A 22,066-nucleotide genomic window follows, 5' to 3' on the forward strand; every position below is an offset into this window, starting at 1 on the left:
TAGATTGTATAATATCCTCAAGGTGTTTGATTATTTCTCTTTTTCTAATGTGTGCTTATGCCAACAAATAACCATAGCCCTTTGGTTGATTTGTTTTAATTTTCTAGACAAAGCAATGTTCTTCTTGTTTATCAATATAACTGCATATGGAAAGGTCATTAACCTCTCACAAAGGACTCTTTACAGATCTTGGGTCACAAAGACTTTTTGTGTGTCTCATTTAAGAGTTTTATAACTTTTGCTTCTACAGTCATTCTGTAATCCAACTTGAGGTGAATTATTTGATGTGAATTAAGGCTCTTGTGAAAGGATATAAAAAATTTGATTATATTCACATATAACAACAGAGACTCAGAATGCATAAAGTCTGGGCTACAACATTGCTCAATAGATATTCACCCTTTTGTAAGCTGTAAAGTTACAGGCAATGCAAGATTTAAAACAGCTATAATTTTTGAAGAGAACATCATAAAAAAAAAAACTTGTTTCTACACTGGGACAGCATCTTGTAAAAATGAAAATTCACTTGAAAGGAAAATCCAAACTGACAATGTTACCAGGCAGGTTCTCTACTAACCAACCAACCAACCAATCCATCCACCAAATAACCATCAACCAACCAACCAACCAACCAACCAACCAACCAACCCACCCATCTACTAACCAACCAACCAACCAATGAACCAACCAACCCATCCACCAACCAACCAACCCACCCACCTACTAACCAATCAACTAACCAACCATCAACCAACCAACAACCAACCCACCCACCTACTAACCAACTAACCAACCAACCAACCACCACCTAGGAAAGTGTTTCCCCAAGATCAGCACACAGTAACTGAATGGTGGTCCATGGAGTTCAGATTTCTTACCAAGTTGGCAGCAGAACTTGGCAACACTAAGTGTATTAACATTAACACTGATTTTAAATGTAGAAGAGGCAATATAAGCTGGGCAGTGGTGGCACAGGCCTTTAATCCCAGCACTTGGGAGGCAGAGGCAGAGGCAGGCGGATTTCTGAGTTTGAGGCCAGCCTGGTCAACAGAGTGAGTTCCAGGAGAGCCAGGGCTACACAGAGAAACCCTGTCTCGAAAAACAAAAAAACCAAAACCAAACCAAACCAAACCAAACCAAACCAAACCAAACCAAACCAAACCAAACCAAACCAAACCCAAAAAACCAAACAAACAAACAAAAAAAGAAGAGGCAATATTGAGGGGACCACAGAGCCTTGAGTCACAGTTTCAAGAGTTACCAAGGTCTGGTCATGTGTGACAAGGTCACAATTTCCTGCATAGGGGCTCTGAGAGATCATGTTGTAAAGTTGTAAGGATGAAGTCTATGTTGCAATGGAGACACCAGGTTGTTGGAGATGCTGGGATCATTGACTGTCTACTGAAGAAGATAGAGGCTAGGACTGTGACAGGGTGCAGATCTGACCAGATGGGGCTATGCAAGCCCTTTGGGGGCCCAGACAATTCTGAAGCAAGCCCCTGAAGCTGGACATGGGACTGTAAGCTTCATTCCTGCTTTTGTCCCATCATTCTTTGCTGTGCCCTATTCTCTCTCTTGGAAAGAGAATGTATGAGTACTTTGTATCACCGCATGTTTCAACTATGTAACTTGGTTTGATTTTATATGGGCTCACAGTTAATAGCCTTGAATCTCAGAGGAGACCTAGAAATCAGACTTTTGATCAGTGTTAAGACTATTAGAGACCACAGAGATTTTTGTAGTTGGATTGACTTTGTTTTGCATTATCAGAAGGGACAAGGGATAGAAGGTTATAACTCAAAAGTGATATGTCAGGGTGTCAGATTGACAAGGAGTTGACTTGTGGTGGTTTATGTTAACTGGAGAGAAATGTAGGAGTAATTTTTTGCAACCTACTTTAATAATTGTTCAACCTCTCCTCTGGCCTATCACCCACCAGAGGTAGTAGAAGAGAAAGCTACTAGGACATGGGAGAAGTGGACCTGCTTAGCAATAGTTCTTCGGGGATGAGATCAGTCTTCTTTGTCAGCAGTTCAGTTTTGTAGCAAACACCAAATATGAATCAGCAGCTACAGTCCAGTCCTCTTGGCAGGCAACCATGCATGAACCAAGCAGCTACAGTCAAGTCCTGAGAAAACTGCAAAGCTTGCCAACCAGCCTGAAGTGAAGCTGCAGAAGCAGCAAGAAGCCATAGGAGCTCCACGAGAAGTTCTTTGGCAAGGTTTTCTCAATGGTGGCATCACCACAGGCAGAGCTCAACAATATATAAGGCGAACCATACATGCATGTCCTTAGCAAAGAACAGCGAGGTGGAGCAAACCAAACCAATGCTCCTCTCCCACTGTCTGTGGGGTCATATTATTCTCCTTTATCATGGGTCCTTTCATGTGTCCACTATAGCAAAACATCCTTTCACTTGTGTGCCCCAACAAAACAGCATTTGACATAACTGACTTTCCAAAGAAACTAGAAGTTTCCACTTCAGAGAAATCTCTAGAAATGTTGTGAAGGATTTTCTAGACTATGTTCACTGAAGTGGGAAGACCCGCCCTAATGATGAGCGGCACTGTTCCGTGGAGGGTTGTGAACTGCATAGAGAGGAGCCAGCTGACTTCATGTGCAATGTGACCAGACAGCTTCCTGCTTCTGTCACCATGGTACACTGTATCTCTTGAATTAGATCAAAGCACATTCCTCATCCTTTAAAGTTCTTTGTGCTAGGTATTTGGTTACAGTAAGAATAAATCTGACTAATCATAGCAAATCTGTCTAACAATCATTTATCTCTATGTCTATCTATCATCTATCTATCTGCCATCTATCTATTATCTATCATCTATCAATCTATCTCTATCAATCATCTATTTATCTATCTATCTATCCTCTATCTACCATCTTATAGAATGGGTACAGAAGGGTCCTAATGCCATATATGAGTTCAAGGAATTTTACTGAAGGCCAATAGAGTTGCAACAATAATTTCTGTAGGGGTTAGATAACCGACTCTCTTAGTTACAAGCTGTACCCTGTGGATAATGCTGGACAGTTTGTGTTGTGTTTGTGTGCTCAACCATGTACAGAGTCAGCCTCCCTCTGTGTTTGCACTCAGAATGAAGTCTTATAGCATAAGGCACAGCCTGAAAAAAAAGGTGTTTTGCACAACCTAGAGTATTTTCAGGCAGTTCAGACTCTGACATTGACAAGAACTGTTTAGACTATGTCAGGATGCAACGTAAGTAATGATGACAGTAAAGACGTGCACATATGGTTGTGTGTATAATGCACGTCTGCATATTTAGACAGGCTCTTTGATTTGCATATGGAGAAAAACAGGGTGATACACATCCTTCTAAAATGAATCTCTGCATGGCAGCTAAGCTTCCATCCTGTGTTCTCTAGGGAGGGTGGCTTTTACAGCAGCACCCAGAGCCATAGTTAGGGTTTCACCTTGGGCAGATACTCAAAGAGCTGAGTAGCTTATTTAAAGATAAGATCCTTTTGGTTTATAATATACAGGCTGTGGGACATTGCTAACTCCAGAGCATCTGCTCTCCCTGTATTCTTTCTGTCTTAGTTACTGTTCTATTGAGATGAAGAGACACCGTGATCAAGACAACTTATAAAAGTGTTTATTGGCTTATAGTTTCAGAGAGTGGGTCCATTATCATCATGGTGGGGACCATGACAGCAGGCAGGCAAGTAGGCATGGTGCTGAAGCAGTAGCTGACAGCTTATGTCTGGTCTACAAGTTGGGGGGAGGTAGGTGGGACTAGGCCTGGGCATGGGCTTTTGAAACTCTAGTGCCCATGCTCAGTGACACATCTTCTCCAACAAGGCCACACCTTCTGATCCTAAATATTTCTATCAACTGGGAACCAGGCATTCAAGTGGATGAGCCTATGGGGGACATTCCCATTCAAATCACCACATCTTCCTTTAGGTTTTCAGATTAAAGACAGCAGCAAAGATCCTGTCAGGTAGGTCCACATCAGCTTTTCTCTGTGGCTTGTCTCCTGGTTAGGTCTGGGATGTCTGTGGAGTATGCCACAATCAGTATACATGCTTCTGGTGTTTCTGGCACAAGTATGGAGAAAACTACATGATTCTTTGATTTTATTCCCAAACATCCCTTTACATCCTGATGATAGTGAAAATAGCTTTCATTGTCAGTGTTTTATGTGTATGAGGCTTTTGCCTTCCCGTATGCCTGTGTGCCATATGCATGACTGGTGCCCACAGAGATCAGAAGAGGATGTCAGATCCCCGGATAGGAGTTACAGATGGTTATGAGCTGTTCTGTGGGTGTTGGGAATTGAACCCAGGTCCTTTGGAAGAGCAGCATGTGTTCTTAACTGCCGAGCCATCTTTCTAGCCCTGACTTCATACTTTTGAGATTCCTATTTTAAAAATTTTGAATCTGATCTCATCAATGCCCAGAAACTTTTCTAATTATTTTATTGGCATTCCTTCAACTTATCTCTTGTTTCTGTGCTATTTTTTCTCTGCTTATTGAATTTTTCTGGTTAAAAGAATTTTTTTTAAACAAAAGATCCTAAAATTTTAAAGATCTGACTATAGACTCTTGGAAGGGACAAAAACTTACAAGGATAGAAATTAAAAAAGCTGCAAATTATACAGATAGATAAGGCATCAAAGAAGACCGAGATCCATACAGAAAGACTGCTGGAATAGAATTTAGGACAACGTGTGTGTGTGTGTGTGTGTGTGTGTGTGTGAATTTAGGACAGTACGTGTGTGTATGTGAGTGATGTGTGTGTGATGTGTATGTGAGTGATGTGTGTGTGTGTGTATGTATGTGGCTTGTGTGTGATGTATATGTGAGTGATGTGTGTGTGTCTTGTGTGTTATATATGTGTATTTGATGTGTGTGTGTGGCATGTGTGTGTGGCATGTGTATGATGTATGTGTGTGTATGTGAGTGATGTGTCTGTGGTTTGTGTCTGATATATGTGTATGTGATGTGTGTGTGTGATATGTGTGTGTATATGTGTATGATGTTTATGTGTGTGATGTATGTGTGTATATGTGTGTTGTGTGTGTTTATGTGTTGCGTGTGTGACGTGTATAAGGTGTGTGTGTGTACATGCGCATTTGTCCTTCTCCCTGTGTAAATGGGATAAGGAAAAGACAGGGACAATAAGCTTTTCAAGAGACCAAAGGCAGGGGACTAGAAAGTTAAAGTTTCCCTAGAGGATATATTATTAACTAGTAGTAGAAGGAAGAAGACAAAGATTATTTTCTCAGCCTGTTGTCTGTCAGAGAGGATCTTCCTGTTCATGAGGGCAGAGCAAAGGTAGGCAGTCTTAAGTGAGCAGAAGGAGCTCTAAGGAGCTCAGGTGTGGACAGACTCTGAACTCTAGGTGAGTTATATACCCCAGTATTTCTGAGGGTCCATAGAGACTCCATAGACTCAGTGTGAGTTCTCCTCTTCGGAAAGGGAGAAGCAGAGGTAGTCTAGATAGATAAATTTCAACTCGGGCCCTGGAAGCTTCTGGATTGGCTTGTGAAACAGATGGCTCCCAGCATTAGCCAGAGAAACATTGAATACGCCGTGTAGCTTCAGTTTCTTATGAGCAAAATCCTGACAACAGTTTTACTTCCCTGCTCTGTTTAACGAATAATTCCAGGGATAATTTGTCTTCAACTTGTTAAGATACTTGGGCATTTCATAGAACTACTCTCCAGGTGGCTAAAAGACACGGTGTAATATGTTGACAGTAGTGGGATTTCCAGCAGAATCTGAGATAACAAATTCCCAAATTGAACTTTACGTGGAAGAATGGCTTACAGATTGGTAAAAAGACATTGTCTGATCTGTAACAGAGAAAATGTATATTTTTGAGGAATGGAGCTTTATATGGGGTTAGAGTCCAGAATCTTAACAGATGAATGACTCTGTTTGAATGTTGGATTTAGGTGGGAGCTAAGAAAACTCAGATATGGAAACTTAAAAATGAAAGCTTTACTTTCTGACCACTCAGAGATGTGGCTAGTTTGGGATCAGAACTGCATCCCCGAAGGGAGACTGTACAACATTTTCAAAGAATGGGAACAGGAGGTGAGAGGGGACGTGGGGGGACTACAGTGTTATCCAATTAAATGTTGTCATTATGGGTGAAGCAAGGGAGTATCTGTTGAGACTGGGCCATATCCAGGGCATCTGGCTTTCAGGGTCCTCAATTCATTCTCCTAGATTAGGTCCAGAGCTCAGAGCCCTTAACTCATCTTCTTAGACTTTAGGTCTGGAGCTCAGAGTGACAAAGGGACAGAGGAGCCGGTCAGCTGCATGTGGTTAATCAGGACATAACAGCCAAGTCATTGCGTATTTTTACAGCTTAGGCACCCAGGTTTAGACAACAGCAATTTCCATATTCCTTACCGGTTAACAGACAATTAAGAGAACGTTAGGAGAAGTGGGATGGGGGTTCCTTCCTAGGCCCAGGAACACGAACTTGTTTCACGCTGAAAGCAAGATATAAAAGTTTCCCTGAGATGGCTAGACTCAGACATCTGTCTCCTTACAAGCTGTCTGTGAGATTTCTAAACTCAGGCAACTGTTTACAACAGAAGCTCTTCGGCTATTGGGAAGTCTTCAGCTCCCCTAGGGCCTGGGATCTCGAATTTAGTTTTTTTTTTTTTTTTTTTTCTCTGTGGTTAAATGGAGTCTGAAAACGAAATGGTCTCACGTAGAACATGACTCTTTCTCTCATTCCCAACATGGACAGTGTAGAGGAGAGGCATGAACTCCTAGAATGTTTTTGCTGTTGTGTGGCCTCTCTTGGGGAAATGTGAACAAACATCTAATCACCCCAGATAGGGCACCCATGGACGACTGAAGGAATGATTCCATTGTGTAGTTTAGGGAATCCGTGAGATTACTGGCGGATATGATAGACTATAACATTGGGGGTTACTTACAGGAGGATTGGGAACTTAGAGACTTAGAAACCCACACCTGCATGGGGGATGTTCACAAAAGCTCATTGCTGGATGTGGGGACCTGAAGAATCCCTGAGGGACTGTGTAGGAGTGGATGAATTCTGAGTGAACATGTACTGTTGATATGGGCTTGGCCATGTCAAAGATCAATGCTTAAGACTCCTGGGAATGGCAAAACTTTCCCGGGTTAGACTCGGGCAAACCCTTCATGTTAGAGTGAGCCACAGAGGGATGCCAAAGCCTTCCTCTGGCCGGTGTTCCAATGGTGAAGGTGTGTGCAAGTACAAGGGATTAGGAACAATTGACCAGAGTATGTAACAGTTTCAATTTTCCCTTCCTCCTCCAGGATGTTTACAGCTCACCTACAGAGACGTCCTTCTGAGACCAGCCAACCCCTCCCTCTGTGCTCTAGAAGGGCTGTGGCTCCTGTTGCTCTGGGTAGTGGGTGTGTTGGATCAGAGCAAGCACAGCCCACCTGATCCTAGAGTTTCTGCCATGTATCTGTCCTTTCTTCATCCCCTCGATGCTCCTAGTCAGGTCGAGGTGCCAAGCCATGCTGGGCATGGTTCCCCGGATGCCCCGTGTGACTGGCAAGCAGCATTTGTTACTGCTTATGCAACCTTGAGACGGTGCCTTGTGAATCCTCTAACTTTTGTTTTTGGCCTGGGATGTATGCTTTACTTTTTGAGTCTTATAAGCTTCCCTCCCTGCTTCAGAAGGAATACTTTAGTTAGGAGAAAACACCTGTACACTAGTTGTTATAAAGATGAAGACCTGGGAAATTTGCTTATGAGAATGTGGGGTTGCATAAGTAGATAGACATTTTGTAGACATCCAGGCATCACTTGCATATAGCAGTTAGCCAATCATGACTTATTAGTTGATTTGTTTTTATAAAAGTAAAATATTGGGTTGTTTGCAAATGCTCGAAAGGGGAGTGGAGAGGCCTGAGGGATGCCTCAGAGGTCGGAGCACTTGCTGCTGGCCTGTGTCACCTGAGTTTGGGTATCAAAACTCATTTGGTGGAAGAAGAGGCCCAAAGCCTTCAAGTTGTCCTCTGAACCCCACATGTGTGCTCACTTATTTCTGTCAGTGTCAGGAGTGGACGGGCCACATCTGGAGAACTGCACCCACTCCCATATGATGTGACTTTGTGGTTGCTCAGATCATCCAGAGATGAAACCAGTGTTTCCTAGAGCTCACTAAGGGTGTAGGTGGAAAAGGGGATTCAGGGGTAAACTTGTCAGTGGTGTGAATTATGCCAATTGACTTAACTTTGATAGAAAAATTCTAAAATATGGACTAACCTAAAATTTATTTCTAGAACTAACCTAAAATCATGGCCAGCTTCTGAAATCTATTACAAGGGGCTGGAGTGATGGCTCAGCAGGTAAGGGTGCTTGCTATTCTTCTAGGGGACATGGGTTTCCCCAGGTCCCACATGACAACTCACAACCATCTGTAACTCCAGTCCCAGGGGATCTGACACCCTCTTCTGGCCTCTGTATGTATGTGGTGCACAGACAGACAGACAGACAGACAGACACACACACACACACACACACACACACACACGATGGCACAAGTTCACCAAGAAGAATGAATGCGTCCTGTGCATGTAAGCTTTATATGGAACCAGTGTGTTGTCATTGATAGTGACATGAATGAATCCATAATTAGTTATGGATTAACTAATGACATGCCAGGTTTCTTCTCTTAATGGTTGATGGGACAAATAAGTCAACAAGGGCACAGTGAGTTTGAGCAGCCATTATGAACAGTCTAATATAACTGGCAAAGTGAAGCCTACCCCAATCCTAACCCTGATCGCTGTAGTGTGTGTGTGTGTGTGTGTGTGTGTATGTGTGTGTGTATAGGCTTCTAATGTTTGCACAAGTTAGACCAAGGTAGACTGTGTTCTGGGTCATTGGATAAGACCCAATGGTCAAAGTGATGACCATCAGGGAATCAAACCAGAAATGTGTAACAGAAAGATATATTTAAATAACCCTCAAACCTTCAGAAATGATAAATAACCCACATGCCAAGAGAAAGTGATTAGAGAAGTTAGATGCATTTTGTCTGAGCTGAGTATAGAGAAGAGAAAGTTACAGGAGTCAGTACCTTTTTATAGAAATGGCAGTTATTAAAATTCAGTTGCGTTGAATACATTTCCATAATCTTAACATGTATGAGAACAGTGTTAGTGCAGGGCCAGCAAGGCAGGTGCGGAAACTCAACAAGCCCAGGCTGACGAGGTGTTCTCCAGGGAAGTAAGTCGCGTGTTGCATAAATTAGAATATGATGATGGCATTGTTTTCACATTGTTATTAAATCAAAGCAACATCTAATTTCTAATGCTTCATGCTGACTAAATTATTTTCTTACACATTGCTCTCTCCATTCTCTAAAATGTCAATTATCTGTGAGTCAGTGGCCCTTCCTTCTTCTCTAAAAGCCCAAACATAGTTGACCAAGGAAATATAGTCAGCTCTATGTTTTTTTTTCTCCTTTAATGCTGTAGTTTCAGTATGAACACTTTACTTACAATACATGGATAGATGAGCTATTATTTTTTCCCCTTTGTAGATTCTTCTCTTTCACTTAAATTTTATGTAAGTGCTTAAAAGTCTGTATCCAGTGATTAGAACAAGAGACTTAAAAATAGGATTTATTAATTTTCTATTAAGAAGTGGACATTTAGTCTTGTCCTGTCTAGCAGGATATTAAGCAGGGGTCCGGGGAGATCACCTGAAAGAGAGCAGGGATGGGGTAGTAGGCAAAGACGCAAAGAACAGCGACCTGTCTATAGGCTGATCAGATCGCAATTTTTAATTTTTCACACACAGGTTATATACACAAAAAGGCAGGATGTGGGGAAGGGGATGACGCAGGAGCGTAGGTGTTCAGGGGGAGTACAGACATCTTCCAGAACAGTGTGTCAGCTGGGTGAAGGTTCAGGAGACAGGCCACTATGAATCCGCCTATGATTCACTTGTCCTAATCTAAGTTGGTACTTTCTACCCAAGGTCACCCATCTACAAGGTCTATGACTAGAGCCTGGCAACTATCTGTTTGTTTACAATAGCTTCTAGCCATCTGTTTCAGTGTCTTTCCACAGAGACCCAAGACTGTGCTAGCAGGCTGGCTTAGGCCTATGGCTGATTTTAGGCCTTTAGTGTATAGACAAAGATGCCCCTGACATAGTCTGAGTGTCTGTGCAGCACATGTGTGTAGAAACCTGAAGAGGTTGAAGGAGAGCAGCTGATCCCCTGGGACTGGAGTTACTGCCATGTGGGAGCTAGGAACTAAACCTGGATCCTCTGGAAGAGTGTTCTTAACCACTGAGCCATCTTTCCAGCCCTAGAACGTATTGTCTTCTACTTCTTAACTAAGCATCTGAGTGAGAGTTTGCAGATGGTGATGAGTGAGGCTGGCAAGAGCTTCCTTAGGAGAGGGTGTGACAGAGTTAAGTCCTCCAAGCTCAACTTTCCCACAACACAGGGGCAACAGAAGGCTTTCTCTAACCAAGACTGAAATCTCAGCTGACTGAGTGCAAGTCTCACTGGAGACTGAGACCAGAGTTACAAAATGACCCACAAACTGTAAGTACCTAGCTCAGCAGCCTCTAAGAGGCACCAGGACACAAGAGTGTGGGAAGCTGGGTCTTCCTACAGGGCTCCTGGGAGAGCACTCATTTCTGCTCACAGGTTCATGGCCTCTACCCCAGCGTAGCAATCCCAGTAGGCTCTCCAGGTGAAAGGACAATATGCAAAGACCACCCATACTAAATGGTGGGAAGTTATCTTTGTCATGCTAACAAGGATGGGAAGAGAGTACATTCTCAGCTCTGGGGACACATGGATTTCTGATTTTCAGAACCATAAGATAATAAGTTCTCATGGTTACCAGTAATTGAGTGGTGTCCAGGAGGGCTACCTAGATCCCTGTAAGAACCAGCATCTACAAATGTTCAAGTCTCTGCCAGAAGATGACGTGATATTTGCATAAACCCCACCCACATCCTTCTACATACTGAGCCATCTCTGGATGAGTTAGCACAGCTAATACGGTTTAAATAGACACTGTGCGGTATGGCTTGTGGATTGACATGAAAAACTTTGTGTATTCAGAATGGTACAGTTCAGGTTGGCTGGATCTGAGTATGTGGAAGGCACAGATATGAAGTAGTGATGGCAGCCGAGTCGTTTGTGCTTACGACTTACAGCTCTCTGACTTACTGTGATCAGTTGGTTTGGTGGAATGCCCGGTGTCTTGTCAAGGTTTCTTATTGCTGTGATAAGACACCATGGCCAAAAACAACTTGGGGAGAAAAGGGTTAAGAAAGCTGCCTGCCAGCTTGTTCCTTGGGGCTTGCTGAGTCTGCTTTCTTATACAACAGCAGGACCACTTACCCAGAGCTGGCTCTTACACCAATCAATATGGTGGGGGCATTTTTCTCAGTTGAAGTTTCCTTTTCCCAAAAATGCCTCCAGCTTGTGTCAAGTTGACAAAAAATTAGCTGCTGGCACTGAATAAGATGCAGAAACCAGGCAGGTTTGTAGCAGACACTTTAAACCTGTATTTGGATTGCAGGGTGCAGGGAACCTCAGGTAGGGCAAAGGGCAACTCAGAAGACAGCCAGTGAGTGTGTGACCCATCCCTGTACTTTCAGAAAACCTTGAGGCAGATCAAATATAAGGATATAAATGGATAGCTTGCTCCTGGCTTGTCCTGTGGTAAGGTGCATGGTAAGAAGACCTGGGAAGAGTAAATTATTGACTGATTCCTTATCAGGGAGGATCTGGGCATGGCAAAGCAGATTTTACCATCTCTAGAAAAGTAAATGTCAGGAGGTTGGTAGCGCGGCACTTAGAAATGTAGAAACCTGGGATTTGGACATGTAAGCTATTTTCTTTCCGGATAAGAGCAAAGTCTTTTTTAATGGCTTCTCTGAGATTAAAACTTTTAACTTTGCTAGATATGGTGGTTTATGACTGCAGTTCCAGCCCCTAGAGAAGTTGAGTCAGGAGGATCTGAGAGTTCAAGACCAGCCTGAGCTACTTAGTGAGTTCTAGGCTTTTACTATAGAAAGTGTCAGGGGGGATGCCTCTGTCTTCTCTGTCTACAAGGCAGACAGAGGCATCCTATTTGCCTGTTTGTTCTCTTAAGTTTTCTGAGTTAAATAACTGAAGCCCAGCAGTTTAACTCATTCCAGAATTTTCCTCATAAGCTGCAGTTGTTATGATGTCAAGAACCAGGACCTAACCCTGAGATGTTGCAGGGCAAAAATTTTATTTTTACAGCTGGACCAGACTTACATTCTCTTTAGGAGTATGAGAATGAAAGCAGCCCAGACTGGAAACAGAAAGACCTTTTTATAGTTAAAAGTTATTTTTATGATTATGGGAAAGGTACATGTTATGGGTTTATGGTCAAAGAATTAATATATCATGAAACATGTTATGTTCTGTCAATTTTCAATACAGTGGAAATAATTTACAATGTGTAATAGCTATTAAGATTATCAAAGAAGAGTTAATCCAAGATCCAAGTTGACTTTGAACTAAGGACATAATCAAAGTATAACACTGTTTAACTAGAAAGAAAAATTGAGCCAGTTGTTTCTTAATATGAGGCACAGCTCGTTCATACACAGGGGGACTTCCTTGTTAGCCGTTAAATGAAAAAAAGAAAGAAAGAAAGAAAGAAAGAAAAAGGAGAGGAAAAGACATGACTATACCAAGGTCATATTCTCCAGTGGTGGAGAAAGTTTATTGTAGATAAAAGGGTTATACAGTCAGAGGTAGGGACATCTGGGAAAGTCCAGAGTGGTCATGACTGTGAACCCTGTGAGGAGCTAGGAAGGAGAAGGGAGAGGAGAATCAGGAGGTCAAAGGTACAAAAAGAGCAGGTAACCAAGATGTCTGAATTATATAAAATAGAACATCTGGGGGGAAGGGCAGCCCAGCCCCTGGGCTGGAGAGTTAGTGGGAAGGGTATGCCAGCCATACCCCGTAACAGGTAGGGACTAAGGATGCTGGGAGAACCTAGAGGCCCTGTTTGCTTTGATATGTCAAATAGGCACCTCAGCAGTTTGTCCCGAGTTTGAAACTTAACATCTGGCAATAGTTCGTCGTGGTAATCCATGAAATAGAATGTTTCTTGTTTTGTGGGGACTTGGACCCTTCAAGGCTATGAGCCTTTGTATAAAACCTTTATAGCACGTGCTGGTGAATATTCATTCATGGTGCATGTTTTTCAACATAGAAATTGTAGCTCAGACGGCCACACTAGTTCCCAGCTTCTCACCATGTTTAGTGTGAAGTCAGGAGTCAGATGGAGGTAAATGAAACTTCAGATTTGGATCATTACCAGGTAATAATCAAAATGACGGGGAGACACATACGTTGTTAGTGTCTCCCTGCTAATAGGGGAGCTCATGAGGGAGACCACCCAGGGGTGCTGTGGAGAGTCCATTAGCCATGGGGAGACCTCTCAGTGGCACTCAGGAAGGAGTGGCTGGAGTTTGGAGAGCATGAAGGGGACACAAGGCTTCTGTACCAGTTGTCATATGGATGATGGTGCTGAGTCCCTAGAAAGGCTGATTTGCAGGAAGCTCTTTGGTGTGTCTGCGTCTCCTTGCCATCTGTCCATTGTTGCCTTGGAGTTGTAATTTGTGCTTGTCTTCGTTGTTTTCTTTTGAGATAATAGGATGTCACAGACTAGGAACTTACAAGGAATGGAACTCATTCAGTTCATAGCACTTGATGCTAAGAAGTCCAAGGCCTGCATCTGCTGAGGGGTAGTGTAGGCTTAGTTTTTTTAAAAAGCTACCTTTAATAAGGGTTATCAAATGCTTCCACCCCTCGCCCCCTTCTAGCCCACCATCCAAAGGTAGGAGAGAAAAGATGGTAAACAGGACAAAGGATGTGGACCTGTGTAGAAGTAGTTTCTTGGGGTGATTCCGATCTCCGTTTGTCAGGATACCAGCAGTCCAGTTCAGTAGGGTCAGGATAGCACGAATCAGCAGGGGTGGCACAATCCAGCGATCCAGCAGAAACCTCCAGGCCTCTGGGACGCCAACCAGGAGAAGTTCCTTGCCGTGACTCTCTCAAGAAAGCGAAGATCAGCGAAGGCTAAGCCGTGAGACCAACACAGCATCACAAGGCTAGCTATGCAAGTGCACAACCACTGTCCATTGAGTCCTGTTTATATTCTCTTTAAATACCATGTGTTCTCCCATGGGTCTTGCCTCGGCAAAACACCACGTGAGTCTGTGTCACCTGACATATCCAGAAACTTCCACTTCAGGGTAGAGTCAGGTGGGGCATGTCTCTGTAGAGTCCCCAGGCAGTGCTGAATGTTATATGGTGTGGTGAGGTATATGTGCAAGGAAGGTTGGGTTTTATAGCTGACTTGACCTTGCTGTAACCCACCACTCATTCACTTTTTGTTTTTTTGAGATAGGGTCTCTTGTGTCTTAGGTTGGCTTTGAACTCACTGTGTAGCTGAATATGATCTTGAAGTCCTGATCTCCCAGCCTCCATCCTCCAAATGTTAGGGTTACAGGAGCGCACTTGGCTTACAGTGTATTGGGGGACAGAACCCATGGCTTTGTGCACGCTAAGCAAGCAGCAGGGGTGGCACAATCCAGCGATCCAGCAGAAACCTCCAGGCCTCTGGGACGCCAACCAGGAGAAGTTCCTTGCCGTCAACTGAGCTACATTCCTAATTCCATGGGTCAATGGTAATCTACTCCATCCTGGAGGATGGAGCCTCTCAAGCTTCTCCCCTCTCAGATGCATAGTTGGTCCCATTGTTTCATATCTCACAACCAGGGTGGGCAAGCATAAGGTTCTGTGTCCAGATCCCAGCACACAAGTAGAAGTGGGACCTGCCAACACATCTGTGACCTCAGTCCTGGGGAAAACAGAGACAGGAAGATGACTGGGTCTCTGGCTAGACAGTTTATCCAATCAGTGGGCTCTGGGTTCAGTGAGGAGATACTGTTTCTCCACTACACACACACACACACACACACACACACACACACACACACACACACAGACACACAGACACAGAGGTAATTTACTTCCCACTTTACTTTGTGAGAGAGGTCTCTCAATGAACCTAGAGCTCATGGAGTAATGAGGCCAGCTATCTATCTATCTATCTATCTATCCATCCATCTATCATCCATTTATCCATTCATCCATCCATTTATCCACCCATCCATCTATGGAGTTATATAGGAAGATACTTGGTGCTGGCTTCTGATTTCCACATAAATGTGCACACATATGTGTTTGTACTAGACACCTTCGTCTGCACACACATGAACATACACAATACACACACACACACACACACACACACACACACACACTCCTCTAAACTATAGATTCTCCCTTGGTTGTTGGGGCACAAAATCCTGTCTTCTGTTTAGTGTTAAAATTGTAGTTTTATTTTTTGTGTGTGATGTGTATTTTACATATGTCTACAGACCACACGCACGTTTGGTGCCTGTGGAGGACAGACAAGGGCAGTGGATATCTGGTACTGGAGTTAGAGATGATTATGAGCCAACTTGTGGGTGCTGGGGACTAACCTGTGGTCCCTGCAAGATCAGTAATTGCTCTTAACAAGTGAGTTATCTCTCCGGCCCCTTGTTTAGCACTTTTTAGCAACTGGGCTTAGACTGCTGTAAATATTGTCATAGCACATTCAGATCAGGCTAGCCTTTAAGGTCACGCTGAGAGTCCATGGAAATAGAAGAGCCTTGGGCAGCCCTGGAGCTGGTGTGAGGGGCATCTCCTGACCCGTCAGGAGCATGTCAAATGCTTTCATTTTCCAATTCCAGTTTTTCATATTCTCTCATTAAAACTTTCTTATTTATTATGATTCTTGATATTTTACCTCAGATGAAAGTAGGGCAATTAGTCCCTTGTCTCTGTTTTTAATGGTGTCTCATCTGCATTCTGGCTTAGCGGTTAATTATGGCTTTAGGGTTTTTTCCCTTTGAAATAAATCTATACGGCTCACTGACCTCCACCATCCCATCGCTGCAGGCTTCTACTGGAGACTTTAGATTAGTTCATCGTTATAAAAAGCGAGGGTGTTGCGATGGGGCTGGAAAGATGGCTCAGTGGTTAAGAACACTTGCTGATTTTGCATGAACCAGAGTTTAGTTCTTAGGACCTGCAAGGCAAGCTGCCTGTAACTCCAGTCTGGAACTAGAGTTCCACAAAGGGATTCTGACTCCCACTTCTGATATTGGTAGGCACACAGATACAGGGCAGACACTAATGCACACAAACTAAAAATAAGTCTTTTTTTTTTTTAAGTGAAGGATGAATTAGACGTTCTAATATAGTATTAATTCTACATTCTATTAATTCTATTAATTATCTCTTTATTCCTTGTCTCTATGATGCTGTGTTACCCCGGCCAATGCTTTGACCTCTCTGTGCCCCATTTTTTTCATCTGCAAAATGCCATCTGCCTTATAGGAGTGTAGTGAGAGGGAAATGAATTAATATGCCAACACTTGATTGACTAAGAGTTATTATAGTAATTAATAATAATAATATTTTCACTTCAAAAAGGCACTTAAATGCATTTTCCAAATGGCCTTTGATTAGTCCTTTTTCCTAGGTTTTACTCGACAAGACCAAGCTCCAAAAAATCCCCACAGCAGCGTTCTTTGTATTCACCAAGTTGCACTTTTAATTTATTGGTGGCGCACACAGAGGACACCAGCCTGGCGGTGAGTGAGAAGAGAGAACTCAAAGGGATGGGCCCTGTCTTGACACTCCCTCCTGCCCCTCCTCCCAAGGGGCTGCTCACTCAGTGACAAGGCAGCTGAGGGCTAGCGAGTGGAAGGCTTGCACTTGGAAGTAATGAGAGGCCACAGGCTCAGTCAGCGGTAGGTCTCGATTTCAGATGTAAATAATACATCCTGCCCACTCGGTGCTGTGGGTTCTCAGGCTGCGCAGGACGCAGGAAGTCCGTAAACCGCGCTTTGAAATCTGCCACTTTCTGGTAGATGACAGTGGATCTTGAGAGGCTCATTTTCCTTTTTTATTCCTTAAAATTTTCATTAGTGTATATCGATTTCACAAAGTGATGTTTTGTGACCCCTTCACTGCTGTATCTCACGTTCTTTACTGCCGTTGGTTTTCATTGTTCACTCCAGCTTTTGTGGGTGCGTCACCCCAGCCTTTGCAGAGAGCCAACAAGAAACCTCTTGTCAGGCCTCTTTCTGTGCCCTACCACGTGGACTAACCATAGAGGATTGTTTGAAGGCAACAGCAGCAGCAGCAGCGGCAGCGGCAGGAGATGCCTGGAACTCTAGGGTGACAAGCTGTCTGGACCTTCCTTTTCCTTTGGCTTCCTTTCTGCATTTTGCACAGGGGTCCTACTGAACAGTGTGGAAAGTCTTCTGATCCAGAGAGGTGGGAGAGACATAAGATGCTATCTCTGCCATCTGCTGACTGAAGGCCTCCAGCTAGTTTGCTTCAAGTTCACACACATAATGTAAGAAAAAGAGCTTCTAACCTTTAAACAGAGAACAGTGGATGGGGTCTTTACCACCCACCAGTGATTCTGTGCTGAGCTGTTTCTGTGTGAGAAATTTGGCTCTGCATTGGAAAGGCTGCTGGCTCCATGCTGGTCTTCTTCCTGCTCCTCTGTGTTCCTGAGGAAGAAAGATTATCATGTAAGTATACATATAAACATATGTATGTGTATATGTAAGTGCATGAGTGTGAATGCATACATGTGTGCACATGCATGTGTGTGTGTGCATGTGTGTGAATGTGTACGTGTGTGTGCATGTGTGTTCCTGTGTGTATGTGTGTGTGCATGTGCACAAATGTATGTCCATGTGTATGTGCAAGCACACGTGTGCTGGTGCTTATGTCTTGACAACCCTACCCACAGTGGTGGTGTCACACTCGTGTATTACCATGGTCAATGTTTTTTTTTTGTTTGTTTGTTTTTAATGTGAGTTCTGGGGTTCAGACTCACGTCCTCATCCTTAAAAGTAGATCAACATGTGAAGCTAACAAAGAATTGGTACACTTCAGACAAGTGTCTGTTAGTGCAAATGGTGCAGGTCTCATCTCTTTCCCTGCTGTTTGCAGAATAACCACCTTCTCATCTCTCTGAACATGGACTTGATTTTCATTGTCACCAGCTCATCCAGTGCTAGCTAGTGAGTGGCTTTTTTTCTGACAAGAGTGGCACGTGTCTCTGAAGAGTTTCTGGAGAGGGTGGCGGATATTCTAGGAGAGGCCGAGAGGAGGGTTCTAAGATCTGAAGGCTGCTGCACCTTCAAAGGAACAGCTCGTTACTGTGGAAAGATGCTTCTTCCTGCTTCCTTCTTAATTGCTCCAGCTATTGGCTCTTCAATTCTGCTTCTAGATGGTTCTATAGAAAGCTGAAGTTATCCTTGGATTTGAATGACAGCTAGAGCTAAGTCTCATTTCTCCAAACTGCTGTTCTCTGTATGTGTATGTTTCACTGCTAGTGTCAGAAAGACAGTTCTCAGTGTGTGTGTGTGTGTGTGTGTGTGTGTGTGTGTGTGTGCATGCACGTTAGGTGCATGCTTACATGTGTGTGGGTTTGCCAGTTCATGTGTGCTTGTGCTTGTGGAGGGCAGGGGGAGGATGATGGCTACCTTCCTCAGTTATTTCCCACCTTACTTTGTGAGAGGTTTTTCAGTGAACCTGGAGTAGTGAGGCTGGCCAGGCAGCCAATAAGATGCAGGGATCTGCTTGTCTGTGGGTCCCCAGTGCTTTGACAGCCAGCTGAGGATCTGAACTTGGGACCCCATGCTTGCAAAGCAAATATGTTACCCACTGAGCCATGTCCCTAGCCCTGCCCCACACTGTTTTAAAGGATCAGGATTTCCATTCTCTCTTCTGAGACAAATGTAGAAAAGACCAATGAGAAGTGTCTTTTGTTTGCTCATACTCAGGGAGAGAGATGTTTTATGGTTCTCTGTTCCCCAAATCACCACTGATGGCATCATCTTTGCATTGAGCAATTTTCCTAGCAAAAGATCCTTTGTTGTAAAAGCAAAATAAAGTGAGCCCTGGGATGGGAAATGAAGCAGATTGTGTGGAGTGCTCACTGCATTCTGGGCCTCTTGTGTGCAGTGATCACTGTGTTCTGAGCCTCCTGTGTGCAGTGCTCACTGCATTCTGGGCCTCTTGTGTGCAGTGATCACTGTGTTCTGAGCCTCTTGTGTGCAGTGATCACTGCATTTTGAGCCTCCTGTGTGCAGTGATCACTGCATTCTGGGCTCTGTGCTGGTTCTACCCATCACTCACTTGTTCATTTGGTACTCCATCATTTGATCTATCCATGGATCCCTTGTTTGAGTGCTTACACTGTCCTTTTTGTTCTTGTGATTAAAAAAAATACCCTGACAAAAGCAACTTAATGGAGAGAGGCTTCATTTGGCTTACAGTTCCAAGTTATAGTTTGTCATCGTGGAAAATCAAAGTTTCAGAAACTCCAGGCAGGAGGTCACATCACATCCCCAGTGAAGAGCAGGGAGCCACAGATTCATACACACTCAGCTTCCGTTGTCCACTGTTTAAAAATTACAGTGTGTGTGTGTGTGTGTGTGTGTGTGTGCGTGTGGCACAGGACATATATATGTGTGTGTATGTCAAAGGACAACTTTTTGGAGGTATCTCCTTCTTCCACGTAGCTCCAGTTCAGCCCCCAACAGACAAGCACCATTACCAGCAGCTATGTCATCTTGTAGGCTCCTCCTTCACTCTCATACAATTCAGAAACTTGTGCTTAGGGAATGATGCCACCCATAGTGGTTGAGTCTTCTCACCTTAGTCAACACAGTCAAGATAATCCTCCACAGATATGCAACAGGCCAACCTGAACTAAACAATCTCTCCTGACACTCTCTTCACAGGTAACTCTGTGTCAAGTTGACTGTTTATAGTAACCATCACATCAGGTATTGGGCTATGACAGCAGCTAGAGAAATTACATTAGTAAGATAGTGACATTTCTTGTTCATAGATTGACACCTGGTAGCAAAGGCAGAAAGGAAACTAAACAAATGTTACATTTTAGCAAAGCCAAGTGCAAGGCCCCCAGGAGACTCCCAGCTTTCTGCTGCATGGTCTTTCCATAGTCCTCGCAGTGACCTGGAACTGTTACCTGACATTTAGATGAAGAAACTGAAGGGTAGAACCAACCTCCAGAGTGGGGAAGGTTGTAACAGTTGGCTAAAATTTTCATGTTCCAAGCCTCTCTCTGGCTTAGAACCTCTATCTTAAGGATTTTAGTTTTGAAGACCTTTAACTTATCTTAGTGTTGCCTTCTAGAACTCGATGGATATGTCAGAGAGCAGCCTCAGGCCAAAAATGGCATTTTGTATAAATAACTAGCCCACTGGCTAAAAGTAAATGGCCCGTGTCTAAGTATGGTGGTTCTCTTCAATTGTCAACTCGACACAATATAGAATCACCTGGAAGAGAGTCTCAGTGAGGGATTTTCCAGAGCAGATTGGTCCATGGTTGTGTCTTTGGGGGTGGGAAGAGCTTCTTTTGTGGGTGACGCTGCTCCCTGAGCAGGGGATGCTGGATGCTGTAACGGTGAGAGAGCCTTCTGAGCACCAGCATGTGTGTAAAGTCAGGGTTCTCTGCTGAGAGTTGAGGATGTGAAGTGACTAACTGCCTCGAGTTCCTGGTGAGGCAAGAAGTTAGGAAGCAGAATGAGTTCAGCTCTTGTCACCAGGGAACAAGCTGTCAGCTCAGCAGCTGACACCTGGAAAGCCATTGAGGGTCCATCCCGCCTGCCAGGGCCGTGGGGGTGGGGGGGCTAACTCCTGGCCTCATAACACCTGGACTGCCTGGTAGTGATGGACTGACCTGGAACTGTGAGTCCAGGAAACCCGTCCTTTCTGGGTTGGTTTTGTCAAAGTGTTTTATCACAGCAACAGAGTCAAACTAGGACACTCAGTGTCTCTGGACTTCATGCATGCCATGAAACAGTGTCATTCTGGAATAATCTCAAATAATATATGAAAATACACACTGTAAATTGAATGAATGTGCTCCCCCATGTGAGTTACCCTCTGACAAATATCCCATAGAGACTAGTTACATGAAGGTAGAGTTGATCTGACTCATAGTTTCAAAAGTCAAGGTTGGCTGGATCCTCTGCTTAGCCTGAAGTGAGGCAGGGCATCATGGCAGCAGGAGTATAGTGAGAGACTGCTCACTCTGTGGTAGTCAGAACCAGACTGGGAGCAATGACCAGAGACAAAGGCCTGGGGAGATGGCTCAGTACGTAAGGTGCTTGATGCACAAGTGTGAGGACTGAGTTTAGAGCCTAAGGACTCAGCTAGGGTGGGGATGAATGTAATTGTGTCATGGAGTGGAAACAGGAAGATTTTGAACTTGCTGACCACTGAGTCTAGCCCAAATGGTGAGCTTCTGGTTCAGTGAAAGCCCCTGTCTGAAACAAATAAGGTAGAGAGTGGCTGAGAAAAGACACTGGACCTCTGGCATGTGCATGGATGCACATATGACCGAATGCACATGTAGACAAATGTGTGTAACAACACACATACCACACACACACAAACACACAGAGATATACCATACACACAAACACACACATATATACCACACACATACACAAACACACACAAACACACATGCAAACACACACAAACACATACCACACACACAAGCACACACACATACACAAATACACACAAACACACAGAGATATACCACACACACACAAACACACATGCAAACACAGAAACACACATAAACACACTTATACCCCCCCAACACAAGCACACACACGTATAACACGCACATATACCACACACACACACATACACACACACAAACACACACACACTTTCCAGGACACACCATCTAACTCCTCCCCCATCTCTCAGTGCCATCAAGTGACAAGTGACTAAAACCATTTATGAGGACAGAGTCCTTGGGATCCAATCGCTTCTCCAACAGGTCTTTAAGGCATGAGCCCCTGGGAGGGGAGGACAGTCAGTATCTACAGCACCATTCAGTCCTATTGGCATCAGGGC

General features: G+C 43.9%; 1 protein-coding gene across 8 annotated transcripts in view; it reads left to right on the top strand.

Moving 5' to 3' along the window:
- B3galt5 (beta-1,3-galactosyltransferase 5) overlaps positions 1 to 22,066 on the top strand; it is an 80,992-nt gene that overhangs the window by 20,116 nt on the left and 38,810 nt on the right. For 3 of the 8 annotated variants that reach the window (XM_076943214.1, XM_076943207.1, XM_076943208.1), the window contains exons 2-3: positions 16,618 to 16,729; positions 17,159 to 17,680. The exons of 3 other annotated variants lie outside the window; for them this stretch is intronic. The gene's annotated coding sequence lies outside the window, so the exon portion shown is untranslated. Of the gene's footprint in view, positions 1 to 16,349; positions 17,681 to 22,066 lie in introns of those variants that run through there. 2 more of the 8 variants (XM_076943209.1, XM_076943210.1) reach the window with 2 other exon arrangements.

This window comes from Arvicanthis niloticus, chromosome 12 (genome assembly GCF_011762505.2).
Source record: "Arvicanthis niloticus isolate mArvNil1 chromosome 12, mArvNil1.pat.X, whole genome shotgun sequence".
In the NCBI taxonomy this organism is placed as follows: Eukaryota; Metazoa; Chordata; class Mammalia; order Rodentia; family Muridae; genus Arvicanthis; species Arvicanthis niloticus.